At 42.4% G+C, this 14,129-nt stretch overlaps 1 long non-coding RNA gene across 4 annotated transcripts in view; it reads left to right on the top strand.

The window, feature by feature from the left end:
* The window catches only part of LOC135183223 (uncharacterized), a 58,844-nt gene extending 45,871 nt beyond the window's left edge, over positions 1–12,973 (top strand). For 2 of the 4 annotated variants that reach the window (XR_010305459.1, XR_010305461.1), the window contains exons 3-4: positions 11,211–11,291; positions 12,653–12,973. This is a non-coding gene — a long non-coding RNA (uncharacterized LOC135183223). Of the gene's footprint in view, positions 1–8,775; positions 8,910–10,114; positions 10,331–11,210; positions 11,292–12,652 lie in introns of those variants that run through there. The other 2 variants (XR_010305458.1, XR_010305460.1) reach the window with 2 other exon arrangements.
* The last annotated feature ends 1,156 nt before the right edge of the window (positions 12,974–14,129 follow it).

Here is a 14,129-nt window from a genome sequence, read left to right as displayed (position 1 = left end):
GAAGATGCACCCGCTGATATAGATGGTGTGCTCAGGCAGCTTGATTTGGCCTGGACACCTATCACGCTGGGACTGCTCTGCACAGCACATCTGGATGTGTTACTTCCGAGATGTCCTGGTTACAATGATGAAGGCCAGGCCTACCAACCTGACTGCACAGATGCTAGGTATCAAATTTCCACATCCTAGAAAGCTGGCAGAAAGGATGTGTCAGCAGTGCTAAGATATGGCTGTGAGCTGCCTGTGTCTACCAGCAGCTGTGTGCTGGCATCCCCCTGCTCAGCAGGGGTGTGATGAGTTTTTCATTAGTGTTAGCTCTCTGCAAGGACCAGATGGTGCCAGAATCTTGTGTGTCAGAGCCAGAATTAGAGTTTGGTGTCAGCTGGATCATTTTCATTAGCTCTAGACCCTCACAGACCCCTTCTACTCTTCCTTTACCTTTGTAAGTAGGGTGCCAGCTCAATGAATGGACGTGTTAAACATGAATAAGATGCTGAAGGATTGTTCTGGGTATCGGTGCTGACTAATGAAGGACATGCTGACACATGTTGCTTTCACAGATAAAAATCTGTAGATTGGAGAAAATTGGCTCTCAAATAGCCTGAAGAAGGCTATAAGGTGGCAGCAGCAGGGATAGCCGAAGGGCTGAATTGCAGGAAAGCCTCTACATGGCTGCTACCTGGATGGTGAGACTATCGAGAAGGGCTAGCAGAGAGGCAGCCTGGGATGAATGGGTTTAGATCAATATTCTGCACTTAGAAGTGTTAGGTCAATGGCTGGACTCAACGATCTTAGAGGTTTAAGTGATTCTGTCTTTCACAATACCAAGATGATAGGAGCATTTTTAATGCTGCAGAGGACAGTGATAAAATGTAGATGTCTAAATCAGGTTCAGTATACTGTGGTTGACCACTAAGATGTAATCCCTACAGGCAGTGCAGAGATAGACAGGAAAAATCAGAGGGACTTGCCACAAGCCATTCAAAGGTTACTAAAACAGAAATAACAACTGAAGGCTGCAGGTGTGGTGAGGCTGATCAGTGGTGTGGTAGGTTTCCATAGTCTGATTCAATCCACTGTTCTCTGCTTCAGCTCACCAGGAATCTGTTCAGACAGGTGACTGAAGATGCAGGGTGTGTAGCTTGTACTGAGTGGAATTTTGATCATTTGGCTTAAGTAAAGCAATGTGTCATTTGCTTCCCAGGGCACTCTAATCTCTTTAAACCACAGATGGGTCATCTCAATGCCATAGAGTTACAGACTTTAAATGTCCTGTTCATGGCAAAATAATTTCCCTCCAGGAGAAAGGGTATCTCACATTCATTTGTCTAACTGTTCTGACTCTGGCATACAATGCCTGTTTTCCAGGGTCTGCATACAGAAGCCAAAGGGAACATTGCTTTTAGCTAGGCAGAGGCTGTAGCCAGTACTGATGGAGATCACTGCTCTTGCTGCACTGTAAATTTGGACAAGCTACCTAAGCAGTACAGTATTTTAAGCAGATGCCTGGGAAAGGTTTTCTGTCTTCTGTCCCGTGGCAGCTTTTTGCTGTTTGTTTTTTCTTGTTTATGCAGTTGGTTTGCTGCAAATGCAGCAAAACCATCCAGGAATACAAAAAAGTATCACAAAATAGCTTTCAGAGCACTTAAAAAGGACTAAGACTTCAGCTAGGCATAAAAGGGTCTCATGGCAGCATTTTATTTTTTAAAAAGAACTTGATGATTGCTGTGCCTGGATCTAACAGAGGGTTATTTATTCCTTCCCCTAACAACTGGTAGTTAAACACAAAGGGTGAAATTGCATCCCACTGAAGTGAAGGGCAAAGCTCCCGCTGTCCTTGGTAGGACCAGGAATTCACTCTGAGTGTACATGGAGAAATACTTCAAAGGTGGTGTTACAGGCTGTGCTTTGTGGCAGTAAAGAGCTTTTGCTAAACTCACAACTCTGGCCGTTCATGTGATGTGTTCAAGCGGTCTTTGTGGCACTGCTGTTTTTCTGACTAGTTTTAAGGGTGTGTGTATAGCTAATTATACAAGGGGCATAGACTTGAGGGCATAAATAGCTGATTTTGAAAGGGGAATAGCTGGCCCTGTATGCGTGTTTCTGCCAGGTGGTAGATGTAAGTGTGGCTTCCAGGTACCAGCCTGTGCCTGTAAGATGGAGAGAAGTACATCTGTTCTGAAAGAAGGAAGTCTCATCTCGGCCTTTATTTCCTTTTCCTGGGTCAAAGTAAGACTTAGAGTCATGTCTGCCAAGTTTCTGCTCCAGCTTTAGTCACACTGGAGCGGTCTGTTACCAAAGCACTACATGCTGTGAAAGGGACCAGTGCTGGTGCAGTTCGTAGAGGAGGCTGGTGGGAAGGACTCACTTTGGGGAAGTTTGTGGAAGTCTGCCTCCCGTAGGAAGGACCCAGTGCTGGAGTGTGAGGAGTCCTTCTCTTGTTGGAGGAAGGTGCAGCAGAAACAATGTGTGATGAACTGATTGCAGCCTCTGTTCCTTGTCCCCCCTGCTCCACTGGGAGGGAGATGGTAGAGAAAATTGGAAGTGAAGCTGAGCCCAGGAAGACAGGAGGTTTGAGGAAAAGGTGCTTTTAAGAGTCAGTTTTATTTCTCATAATCCTGTTCTGGTTTGACTGGTAGTAAAGTGAAGGCATTTTGTCCCAAACTGAGTCTGTTTTGACCACGATGGTAACTGGAGAGTGATCTCCCTGTCCATGAGCCTTTTGTTGTGTTTCCTCTCCCCTTCAAGCTGAGGAGGCGAATGATAGAGCAGTTTAACAAACACCTGGCATCCAGCCAACACCAACTTGCCACAATACAGTACTGGTTTTTCAGTTAAGTGTAATATTTAAACCATACAGTACGGTTGTACGCAGGTGAAAGACATGGGTTTGTGATGTAGTCAAGAGAGTAAGAGTGCTTTTATCTAGCAAGACTTGACATATGCATACACTTCAGGTTTTGTTAATAGTGTTCTTAATTTGCAGCGTGATGTAGGAGGGCAGCATTAGTTACTGTAAAGCTGTGTTGATGATGCTGTCAGGAGCAGGGCTGCAGTATAGTTTTCACCATGGAGCAGAACTCAGATTACTGGGGATTTAACATGAAAGTTCAATAACAAGGATTCAGTACTTTGTATGGCTAGAATGATAGTTTCCCTTCTCTCATTTGGCACCAAGTAAATGTGTTGGATCATCCAGTCTTTCTGCCCAGTTCCCCCTTCAGTAAACAAATATGTACTTATGTGCACATTGGGCAATATGGTCACTCTGTGTAGTTGTGTTGGCTTTAGTGGGGTGACAAGGTTTATACCAGGGAAGCATCCAGCCCAGCTGTCAAAGATACTATCTTTATATGGCCATAAAAGTAAAGGAAGAAATACCATCAGGATATTGAAGCACTTTGGCAAAAAAGAAACAAGGGGACTAAGGAAAAATGTGGTCTTTGACTTCTAACGTCTGGTTCAGAGCAAGCTGCAAAGGCTAAACAAACACTGATGTGAAAAGTTTCCTGGGTGAATTTGTTGCTCATGATATGTGCTGAATTAACAGCCCCAAAGACTGAATCCTTTTAATTTGGGTGGCTTTCAGGATTCCCACACAAAGCCTGATTCTTTCCATTTGTGAGAAGGAACTCTCTGTCTCTCATGCAGTTGCAGGTAAACTATTGGTGGTCACTTAATCATAAACAACTATGAAGTCAGAGCAGTATGGTGTACACAACTGTCCTGGACAGGGCTTGGAGGATGAGACCTACCCTGTGCTGTGTTCCGGTGCTACTCTTCTATACATGCTACCCACGGACTGCAGGGGCAACTGCTGGCCTCCACCTGGCTCTGCAGGGCTTCATGGAGTGCTCCAGTCTGCTTGCTTTCTTTCCTCTGACAGCATTAAGCATCTCCAGCTTAGAGCAAGGGCTTGCTTTCTGCCTGCTGCTGAGAGCAGCTTTTAGTTTGTCTTCTGGGGTTAGGCTGCTCATGCTGTACCTGAAGCTGACTGTTTCTCGAGTCAAAACACTGCAGGTTGTTGCAATGTTCCCATGGGTGTGAGCAGCAAACTGCCTTGCTGCAGGAAGCTACTGACCTTCAGCAGTGCTGCCACCATAGGTTCGTGTACTCGGTGGGAAATAACAAAGAAGGAAACGGAAGGTTTCTCGAACTCGGTATCGCATAACAAGTTGAAGCTGTTACCAGTTACAAAAATTTCCCACTCGGCTTCCTCTCAGGCTTGCTTGGTTGATGAGCTGGGGTAATACTGCTCCTGCAAGGTATCAGTCCAAATGTTGATTCCTTTTGTCACCGCAGGAGCAAAGGATGGTAGGATCTTGAAGGATACATACATCTTGCAGGTTTGGTCTGTAAAGTTGTCTCCTTTTCTCAATCCACTAAATCCACTGGATGTAACCAGTGAGCAGAGCGAGAGGATTAAAGTGCCCCAGATAGGGGGTATATTTGGACTTACTTGTGTGACTTTGCTGCTGAGGATGATCTTAAGGACATCGTTTGTGCTTGGAAATATGAATGTGACACAAATGAGCAATGTAAGAATGACACAGCTAAATCTGGGATGTGGGAGAACTCTGAGAAAGCTGAGCCAGGCTTTTTCCCTTTGGAGACATGGAAATTTAATAAGCTGCCCTTCATACCAGACAAAAAGAACTCGTTCTTTCTTACTGTTATGCGATTGACTCAGAGTATCTCCATGGATGCATCTAGTTGTTTCCAGCTGCATTTACCTGAGCTAGATATTGCATATAAACACAAGATGAAATTGCAGTCCTTTTCCAGAAGGCTTACAAAATAGCATAAACAGTTTGGCTGAAGCATTTATTGATAATCCCTGGAATTCTTTAAAGATAATTTCCTTGCTTGCAGCTAGAAAGAGCTACCACAGGAACAATCTGTTGCTAGCTTCCAGGTACTTCCTAAGGGAAGGCAAAGAGCATTTAGTATCCTTACAGCATTTAGTATCCAGTGTTTGTTGCTTACAGGGACAGTGACTTCTGGTAGTTGTTGGCATCTGGCTACTTATCAGTGGCTCGGAAATTAGACATTAAACTTTCAAGTCCATTTGGCTCATGAGCTGAACTGACTGACACTGCCGCATTATCAGACTTGACATCCTTCGGATGAAATAAGAAAGGAGGTTTCTTGGGTCACTCAAGTTACATCTCCACCTGCAAAGGAATGCTCTCTTTCGTGAGTGCAATTTTGGAATTTGTTTTCTAATTTTCTCCCCTCTATTCCTCAAGCCTCCTACTCGCTGCCCTACTTTCTGTTCACAGGAAAAGACTGTATCTGTCGCTGATGTTAACCCAGTCTATCTCTTTGGCCGTGTGAGAATGAAAATAATCCAATGCCATCACAAAATTAAACCATGAAGACTCCTAATGTCATCCTGTTCAGCATTCCTCTTTGTAGTAAGACAAGGTTTAATATCCCGGACATTGAATAAGCTGTAGCAAGAGCCAGTTTCTTGCTTGTATACTTGTTGCATGGCCAGAGGCTCTTTGGCTCTCCAACAGTGTTGCAGAATAGTAGAAATGAGTGAAGTGAAATACCAGATCCAGATTCTACTTCTCTAGAGTTTTTATTTAGATTTGAACTTTCTCACACCCATTTCTATGCAACAGTTACTAGTGCTTGGTGGCTTGCCACAGCATAAATGTCATACACTGAAATGTGTTTAGCTTTAGGAGATTACCTGGGGAAAAACAAACAAATGAAAAATGCCTTTCTAGTTGTAATGCTTTAATAGGTCTGTTTCCACTCTGGCTTCCCTCACCCACCCTTTCTGCCTTCTAACATCTGCATGTGAATGTAATAAAGAGCAGATTGAAGCTGGTCATTTACAGAAGGAAGAGCACTGACAGTGTAATTGAGATGTTGCTGCCTGCCTCTATGGCACATATTAGCTGAATAAGACATGCAGTCAGTAAAGTAAAACAAACCAATAAAGCTCGGCCCTTTGTTTCTCTGTTGAAGTGTGTTATGCATCACAGGAACCTGTAGTCGTAAAACTGAGAGTGAGTGAAACCTTACACTTTCAAGAACAAAGGCATCCAAGCATTAAGTTGGAAACATCACTAAACTTCCCTTCTCTTTGCACCTGGAAGCAGTTAGTTTTAAAAGCCACACCATTTTATACTGTTCTATTCCAATTTAAACAGGGCCTTCATGTGTTCTTGTAGACGATTATACAGAAATGTGGTTTTAATTAAGGCATGCATTGAACCAGGTCCAAAAGATACATTTATTTTGGATGATGAATTCATTAGCCACAGGCATAGAAGTCTTGTGTTCTTACTGAGACCATTCCAACCTTGGGAACAGTGGTCTGTGAGCTTCCTAAGTGCCTAGCATGCCGTAGCACTGTTTTGCATGGCATCAATCGGATATGCTGTGTCCTTAAGCTGTTTGGCATAGTTAGTTTTGAGGAATAAAGAGAAGCTGAAGAACGCAAATGAAGATGTAGAAGGAAGGGGGGACAGATGTTTTCAGCTGTCAGATTTCAGTAGCATTTATCAGTAATTTATGGGTGATAGTTATGTAGAATAAATCCTAGTGACTAACTAACTGAAATAGATGAACTTCAGTAAGTTTCCCAGACACAGTAGCAAGCTTCATGAATGTCTTTAGAAGTATTTGTAGCTTAAAGATATTTTTCCAGTGTTTCCTGGGGTGTTACTGATCAGACCTCTCAGGGACCTGGTGTATTTTTTGAGAGATGGGCATGACTCACTCTCTTTGCTTAAAAGTTGAGAAATGTGTAGCATTGTTTACCCTTCTTCATTTGTTAAAATCACCTATCCCAAAATATCCACCTGTGTGTATTGCTGAAACTTCTGTGGGCATGTGGAAAGCATAAAGTGGAAAAACACTTAACACAGGAAAGTGACCATGTCTTTACAGTGGTTGAAATGTTTATACAGTTACATGAACAGGTTGCAAAAAGTATCATGTGAAAGGTTAGGAAGAGTTAGTAATTTCAGAAAATGTTCTGCCTGCTTCCCCCCTCTTCTGCTTTCAGCCAGCATTTGGTATAGTGTGACAGTTTCTGTGCACGCTTATAGGTGCTAAGCATGGACTCGACGCTGCTTCAAATAAACATATTGTTGAGTATCTTCATTCACAAGAAAGGCCCCATCTGACTCCTGGCCACTTTCTTGCTGAGTGTTTCTATGGAGCTCATTTGAAGCCAGGGAACATGGCAGATGTGCCTTGACATCAGTGAACTTTGAATGTGGTAGTGCAGGTTCAGATGCTTGCAGGCCTGGCTCGTTTGAGTGCTATCTGCTTTCCATCAGTCTGCCTGATAGACCTCATGGTGCCATTTAAAGGGACTCAACTGCATCATCAGAAATGCTCCTGTGTGACACATCTCCTCTCTGGTTATACTGTACTAAGCTAAAGAAAACAAAGCTTTTCCCCTTCGTTACTCCTAGCATTGCATGGTTAGTCACCATTGTTTGCACTTGTCTTAATGTGGAGTCAAAGTCAGCACTGTTTGCAGTTTCTTGCTCTATGCACAAGTCCTGGACACTGTGCATCTCCTACACCAGTAGAGCCTGAGTGTTTTGGCACCAAGACTTTATTCAGGAAACACTGCAGAGATAAATGACCCTTAGTATTTTTTTAGTTAGTGTCTGTGACTGTGACCATCACAAGGCTGGACAGACACTTGAACTCAAAATATTGTCATGGAAAACACGGATTGTCTGATCACCTGTTCCAAGTGAACAAACTTGCTGTGAATCAGTTTGTTGCAATGGTAGCACTGCTACACAAACTTCCCAAATGTGTGTTTACTACTTCTGGTTTCTACTCCAGGAAAACATCAGCATGAAATAAACTGACAGGCTGGCAAAGCTGCCAGACAAGTATTGAGGAAGTCTCTGCTGTGTTCTGTATGTCTCTGAATATAGACTACTTAAGAAAACCCATAAAAATGTGAGCAAAGACAATCAGATTACTGTATTTACCTGTAGTAAGAGATTTTATTTGAAAATCCATTTACTTCAGCTCCCCAGGATCTAATCCTGTTTTGTTTTGCAAAGCAGAATAGATGTGTTTTTCTCAGGTACTGTGGCATTGTATTTGTTTCATTAAATTGCTTTTCCTCATATATAAATACCAGTTTCTGATTTTTGAGAGGTGGGAAGTCTGAGGATGTAGTGGTTGTGAAAGGAATTTGGCAGCCATAAAATAATGCTTTTTCTACCTCAGCATTCGTTTGCTTCCAGCTGTGTTACATGAAAGAATTGTTATGAGGTTTTGAAGTGATCAAACAAATAGCAATATCTGGGGGCTTTTTTTCCTACTAGAAAACAGAAAAAATATGTTTGCATCTTCATTAGGGGAGAAAGAGGTGACACTGATTGTTATTTATTCCCCCTGCCCAAGCATTGTGGTCTAGCACTGTTGATTAAGCAGCCAGCCTGCTACCTGCTGAACTCTTCTCGCATCAGTTTTGCTGGCTCCTTTGATGATTTTTCGCTGGCGTTTTGAAGGACGCTGAATTAAAACTATGGTTCCACTTGGGGCATATTGCCCAGTTTGTCCCATTACTGATGCCCTAAGTTATTTTTACTCTGCAGCACCATGGCATCAATTATAAAAGGTTTATAATCAGAGGTCCTACCTGTTACTCTCATTTCCAGAGAGCAAAACTGGATAGAGAGTTTGGGTCCCCTAAAATGTTTAGATTAGAAAAAGTCTCACAGGGAAATGTCAGCTTTGATTTGAAGAATGGTGCGTTGTTTTTTTTATTTCAGGCAAAATCAAAGTGCAGACTGCTGCAAATAGGTGAAGTAAGTTTGTGTCCACTGAAATGGGTGTAATCCAGTTCAGTGCTCCAGCTGCCCGCCTCCAGCATTGCTCTCAGAGCACTAGACAGAGGGGCTCTGATAGAGGTGAACCTTCATCAGTTCTTCTAAAACTCTGAAATGTGCTGCTTTCCTCAGCAGTTGTCCTTTGAGTTTTCTCATGCTGGAGTTACCCTCCGTGCTCTTGTCTCTGAGGAAATCAGTCTGTGGGCTGGCACAGATACATGCTGTATGTGACAGGCTTGCTTGTGGAACTGCCCATTTGTGCTAAATACTGAGCACACAGATAAACAGTGGGCATGAAAACAAAGGTTGTAGGCAAGAAGTTAATAGATAAGATGCTATGCAAAATGTAAAATCAAAGAATTCTGATGGATTTCCAAGATTTCTTTCTGAGAATTCAATGAAACAATTTACTAAACATTACAGAAGGATTTTATAGACTAAGTGATGGTTGTTCATGAATTTAGGTGCCAGCACACAGATTTACTGTGGTGAGCTACAGTATTTCTTCCTTAGAGAGAAACTTTGCCTTACTTAACATTCCTCACTAAATAAGCATTTTGAAAGCATTGGACTAACAGTATAATTTAGAGTTGCCATTTGAAGCACTGAATTTTCAGACCATTTCCCTCTCTCTTCTCACTGGTGAGGAATATTGGAGGACTGTAATATCAGCATGTCTCCTATTACAAAGTTAAACTCTAGAAACATAGAACAAGGTGAAAGTTGTAAAATCAGACCATTTTCTCTAGCCCACACACCTGCGGGAGTGTGTGACCATGCACAGTGTGCACCTCACTTTATTTCCTCATTGCAAATCAAAACATTCAAACCCTGCACACAAATCTGAGCACTGCCTAGTTTCATGGAGTCGGGAGGCCTATCAATTCCAGACATAAGCCATTGCTCTCATCCTTCTGCACGCTGGAGAGGGTATTTTCCTGTACCCGCATCTGGCTCTTAGCACGTGGTCTTGCTCCCGCATTCGCTGGGCTGCCTACCTACCTCACGGTGTGCTGTGAAGGCTTGCTGGTTCTGTTGTGCCGCTGGTGCACAGTGAATGTTTGTCTGCATGGGAGGAATTTAGTCAGTTCAAAGTTTTTAGCTGTCTCCAACATGCTTTTAAGTGTACCACCTGACCTGCAGTTGTGAAACCTGGGGCTACAGACCCCTAACTGTCAATGACTACTTTCAATAGGTACATGAAAGCTAGAGCAAGCCTAAAAATAAGCAAGGTTATTATTATCTGATATATGGACTGCATTACAGCTAGAAAAAGTTTAGAAGTTCACAAGCAGAGAAAGGTAGAAAACCACTGATTCAGACAATTTGCTTTCTAAGTAAGGATCAGCTTAATCCTGAACCGTTTCTGGGTGTTTGTGTTTCTATCTTATTTCTTAGGAACAGCGTGTTCTACTGATGGCTTTGCAGATTTTGAGCTTGTCTGCTGGTGGCAGCTTCTTTGTGGACAGAGCCCATTTCCCAGGCAGTTGAAACAGTTTGTGGTACGGGTACTAAGTCTGTAGAGTAACTGCCAACACTGACCTCGTGGCTGTGTGCACTGATGGGTTTGGTCACAGTTAGTTTGAAAGGGTTTTTTTTAAGCAGAGGTGCGGTGAAAGGAGCGAATCCTTTAGCCAGTTAAAGGTGTGTGGGTTTGAGTAATCTAACTGGCTGCCAGCTAGCAGTGGTAAAGGATCGGCAGAAGCTGGTTCTAGCCAGCACAAGAAGGAGATAGACTGCTGGTCTTGTGAAATGGACAGCCCTCAGACAAAGCTTGCTAGCCATTGCGACTCGACTGAGCAGCAGTGCACAACATTTTGACGTCACTACTGAGGTGTTACACCTCTGCTGATCTGCACAGTAGGAGCAATTAATTTTGATCCTAGGAACAAAAAAAGGTAGTAACATTGGAATACGTTTGGGACGGCACTTAACCAAGACAGAGAGTGATAAACAGCCAGAGTCAAGTTGTCACTGTATTGCTGCAGGCTTGGAAGCGAAAGGGCCGTGTAAAAATTGTTTCCTTTGCTTTTCTTTAAGAACAAGTCAAAAGTCAAGTGGAAAAGATTAATTATTTTTGTTGGGAACATGACGAAAACGAGAAAACTAGAGGCAGAGAAATCACATCATTTTTAGGTGTAGGCCCGGAGTGTGTGTCTCACTGCTTGGGCTGCTGCCTTTGCAGCTGCCAAAGCCTTTAATTTATTTATTAGTTTTTAAAGTGATTAACCTGGCACGCTGAAGTAAAAGGAATAGAGGATTTTTTTTTAAAGTCTACTGTATACATAGTTTGGAGATAGTTATCTACAGATATTTCCAGTAACATTTTTGTTGTGTTGCTTTGGGGCTTTTAAAAACTGAAGATTTTATTCTATTTTCCAGCTGTCTGTCTCCAGTGGACCTAAAATGCAAGGAGTACAGAAAAGCCTCTGCTGAAAATTGTGTTCCACTGCTGCACTGACCGTTAGTAAATCAAACTCGGCATTCTTTGTATGGTATATGATGTGATTGCTTTCAAAGCTGGAGTGAGGTGCTTGCAAGAGAACTTCATTTTATCTCTCTTTTCCAGCTGCATGGCTTGCACTGAGAACAGGTAGAGCTAAGATGAGACACAAGTTTCTTGTGAGAGATAGCAGAGGTAACATTTTCCATTTGTGTTGCTGTGATACAGTACATGTTACATGGGAAAATCCAGGCTGGCTGTCACTGAATATTCCCACCCAGTGGTGCCCATGAACAGTGGCATCAAAAATAACCAATTGGGAAACAATAAGATGAGAAGGAGATTGACAATGATGTAGACGTCTCGGCAGTGAAATCCATCTGCACGGTGCTCTTAAAGAGCTGTTGACTACACCCAGTGAATTAGCATGTTAAAATGCCCAGAAGAGGGGGTCTTCAGTCAGGAAGCTGCATGCTGATAGCTACATCAACCATAAAAGCTTGGGAGGGTCCAAGTGCACAGCTGGTGTGGGATGCCGTTGCTCAGAAATATTCATGCTGCTTTTGAGCAACAAGGCGATCTCGAGTTTGAATATGAATGAGTGAAGTCAACTGCCCCTTAATTTACACACATTGCTAGAGACTGTCCCAGGTTTTGGAATTAAATACTTCAGCACAAATCTCTTTAAACCTCTCCTAAATAAGAAATTATGCTAAAGCTTTTTAGTAAGGAGGTTCTCCCCCCATTGCAATAAAAATCAATTATGTTTGCTTTGCTGTGAACAATGCCACTCCTCAGCCTTGCTTTCTAATTGGGTAATGCCTTAGTGACCTGCTGGGAGGCTATGATGCATTGCTTTGGGCCCTCTCTGCAGGCTTTTAGACTACCAGTCAGATGTCAATGAAGCTTGACTCAGTAGGGGCTCTTTTGCTAAAATTCTGTTATTCATCAGGGTTGGTGCACTAAAATAATCACAAAATAAGACCTCCACATCAAGCAGAGCTAAATAGAATTATGGATGCTTTACTTCATTGTTAGACTCTGAGATTGTCATGGGATTAAAATTAAGTTCTTTCTATTTGTTAAATTTGATGAAAGCATTCTCAGATTCAGATTTTTTTCTGTTAAGTATCATTGAAAGAAACCACTTCAAAGGTTTGTTGTGGTTTGTTTTAAAGAGATGCATGTGTATTTTATGTGAGTTTTATCTCTTATTTTAAACCATGAAATGCATGCTTAAACGCTTATTCAGAGAGTGACAAATATGAGGTAGTTTATTTCCCTTAGATGCCTTTGTTGAGTCATTCTGATTTTCTATCAGAACTGAGATGAATATGATAAAAATCCTGTGTTTGCTTTATATTTTCTTCCAAATGTCCAGGAGAGAGCTATAAAGTGGAATTCTAAGAGCTCTTACTAGCTGTTTCACAAATCTGGTCCCTGAAGAGGGGAGCTGCTAGTCCTGGAAAACATCTCTTCTGGAGCAAGAGGGACCATCATTTCCTTCACATGGAGAAGATGCTTCTGTGATGAGAGACTGAGGATCTGTAACTATAAGACAGGTAACTGAAGCTGGAAAAGCATCTTTCCTATTTTAACACATACACAGACACATTTTTACAACAGCCACAAAAAGGGGTTTATAGCCATTTAAATGTAATAATTCTGTTGTGCAGTAATAAATTACAAGTTACCTGGGCAACTGCAAGTCATAATTTGTTGATACTGCCTCTGGAGTGCACATCACCTTCTTAACTCAACTGGTTGACATGAGTATTTCCACATGAGCAGGCAAGTCAGCTGTAAGACTGCAATAAAGTAGTACCTCTCCCTCAGGTTTATAAAGGTTAGTGAAATGTAGGAAGATGCAACTGCAAATAATTGAAAGGTATGAATAAGTGAAAACTTTATTTACCTTTTTGGGTCCATACATTCTAATGTTTAAGTTATAAACCTCTGGTTTTAAGTTAAGGGCAGAGCTAGTATGATTTAGGATTCAAATCTGTGAGACATTAGTTGTTTGTAAGAATCCTTCCTGTTCATAAAGGTGAGAGATTTTCTGCAGATGCTTCACTTTGCAGATTCAGTGATCCAGTTCTTACCAGGTCCTCGTCTCCTGATTAATGCCCCCGCCTTTACCTTTAACAGTTTTGGTGCTCTCCTCTGTGTAGTTGCCTAGCACGTAGGTGCCCTTTGTCATTCGCCACCTAGCATTGGTAATACGCAGAGTCGTCTCCTCTTGCTGATTGCCAGTCATGCACAGAGAAAAATAGGTTGGTGTTTCCTTTCACACACAGAGGAGACCGACACATTTGTGTAAAACCTGGGGCAGCTGCAGCAGGCCCTGGATCCCACCCACGCATCCTGGCTTTCTCAGTACTTAGGGATGTTCTTTTCACCTTTGCAATGGTTTTGTCAGTGTCTGTGTCTCTTCAGTCAGGAACTAGATTGTGAAAGGTAATGCTAACTCGAGCTCCTCTGTGTCTGCCAGCCCATTTCTTCTCTGCTGTTTGCTCTTTAAGCAGTCTGCCTAATGGCATCCAGCAATGGGTACCCACCGCAAGTTACCCCTGACTACACAGGGTTCCCCACACAATGGGCACCCAGCCTCCAGATCTGGGCTGGCTCTGTGCACAAGAATGATAAGCTTTGAAATCTCAGAAGTGTGCAGTTTCTTAATATGAAAAGCCTGTAATCCTTGAGTAATGTACAGCACCTCGTCAAGAAAAAAGCATACTTGGAATAACCAGAGACTTCCTACTTTGGTATTGATCAATTACTTAGAGTTACAGCATGAGCTGCATAACTGGAATGCTACAGACTGTGGTTTGGGGAATTTAGAGAGGCTTGCTATGGAG

Source organism: Pogoniulus pusillus, chromosome 17 (genome assembly GCF_015220805.1).
Source record: "Pogoniulus pusillus isolate bPogPus1 chromosome 17, bPogPus1.pri, whole genome shotgun sequence".
NCBI classification, from domain to species: domain Eukaryota; kingdom Metazoa; phylum Chordata; class Aves; order Piciformes; family Lybiidae; genus Pogoniulus; species Pogoniulus pusillus.
Note: the sequence above shows the minus strand (reverse complement) of the source record. Positions and strands in the feature narration are given on the sequence as shown.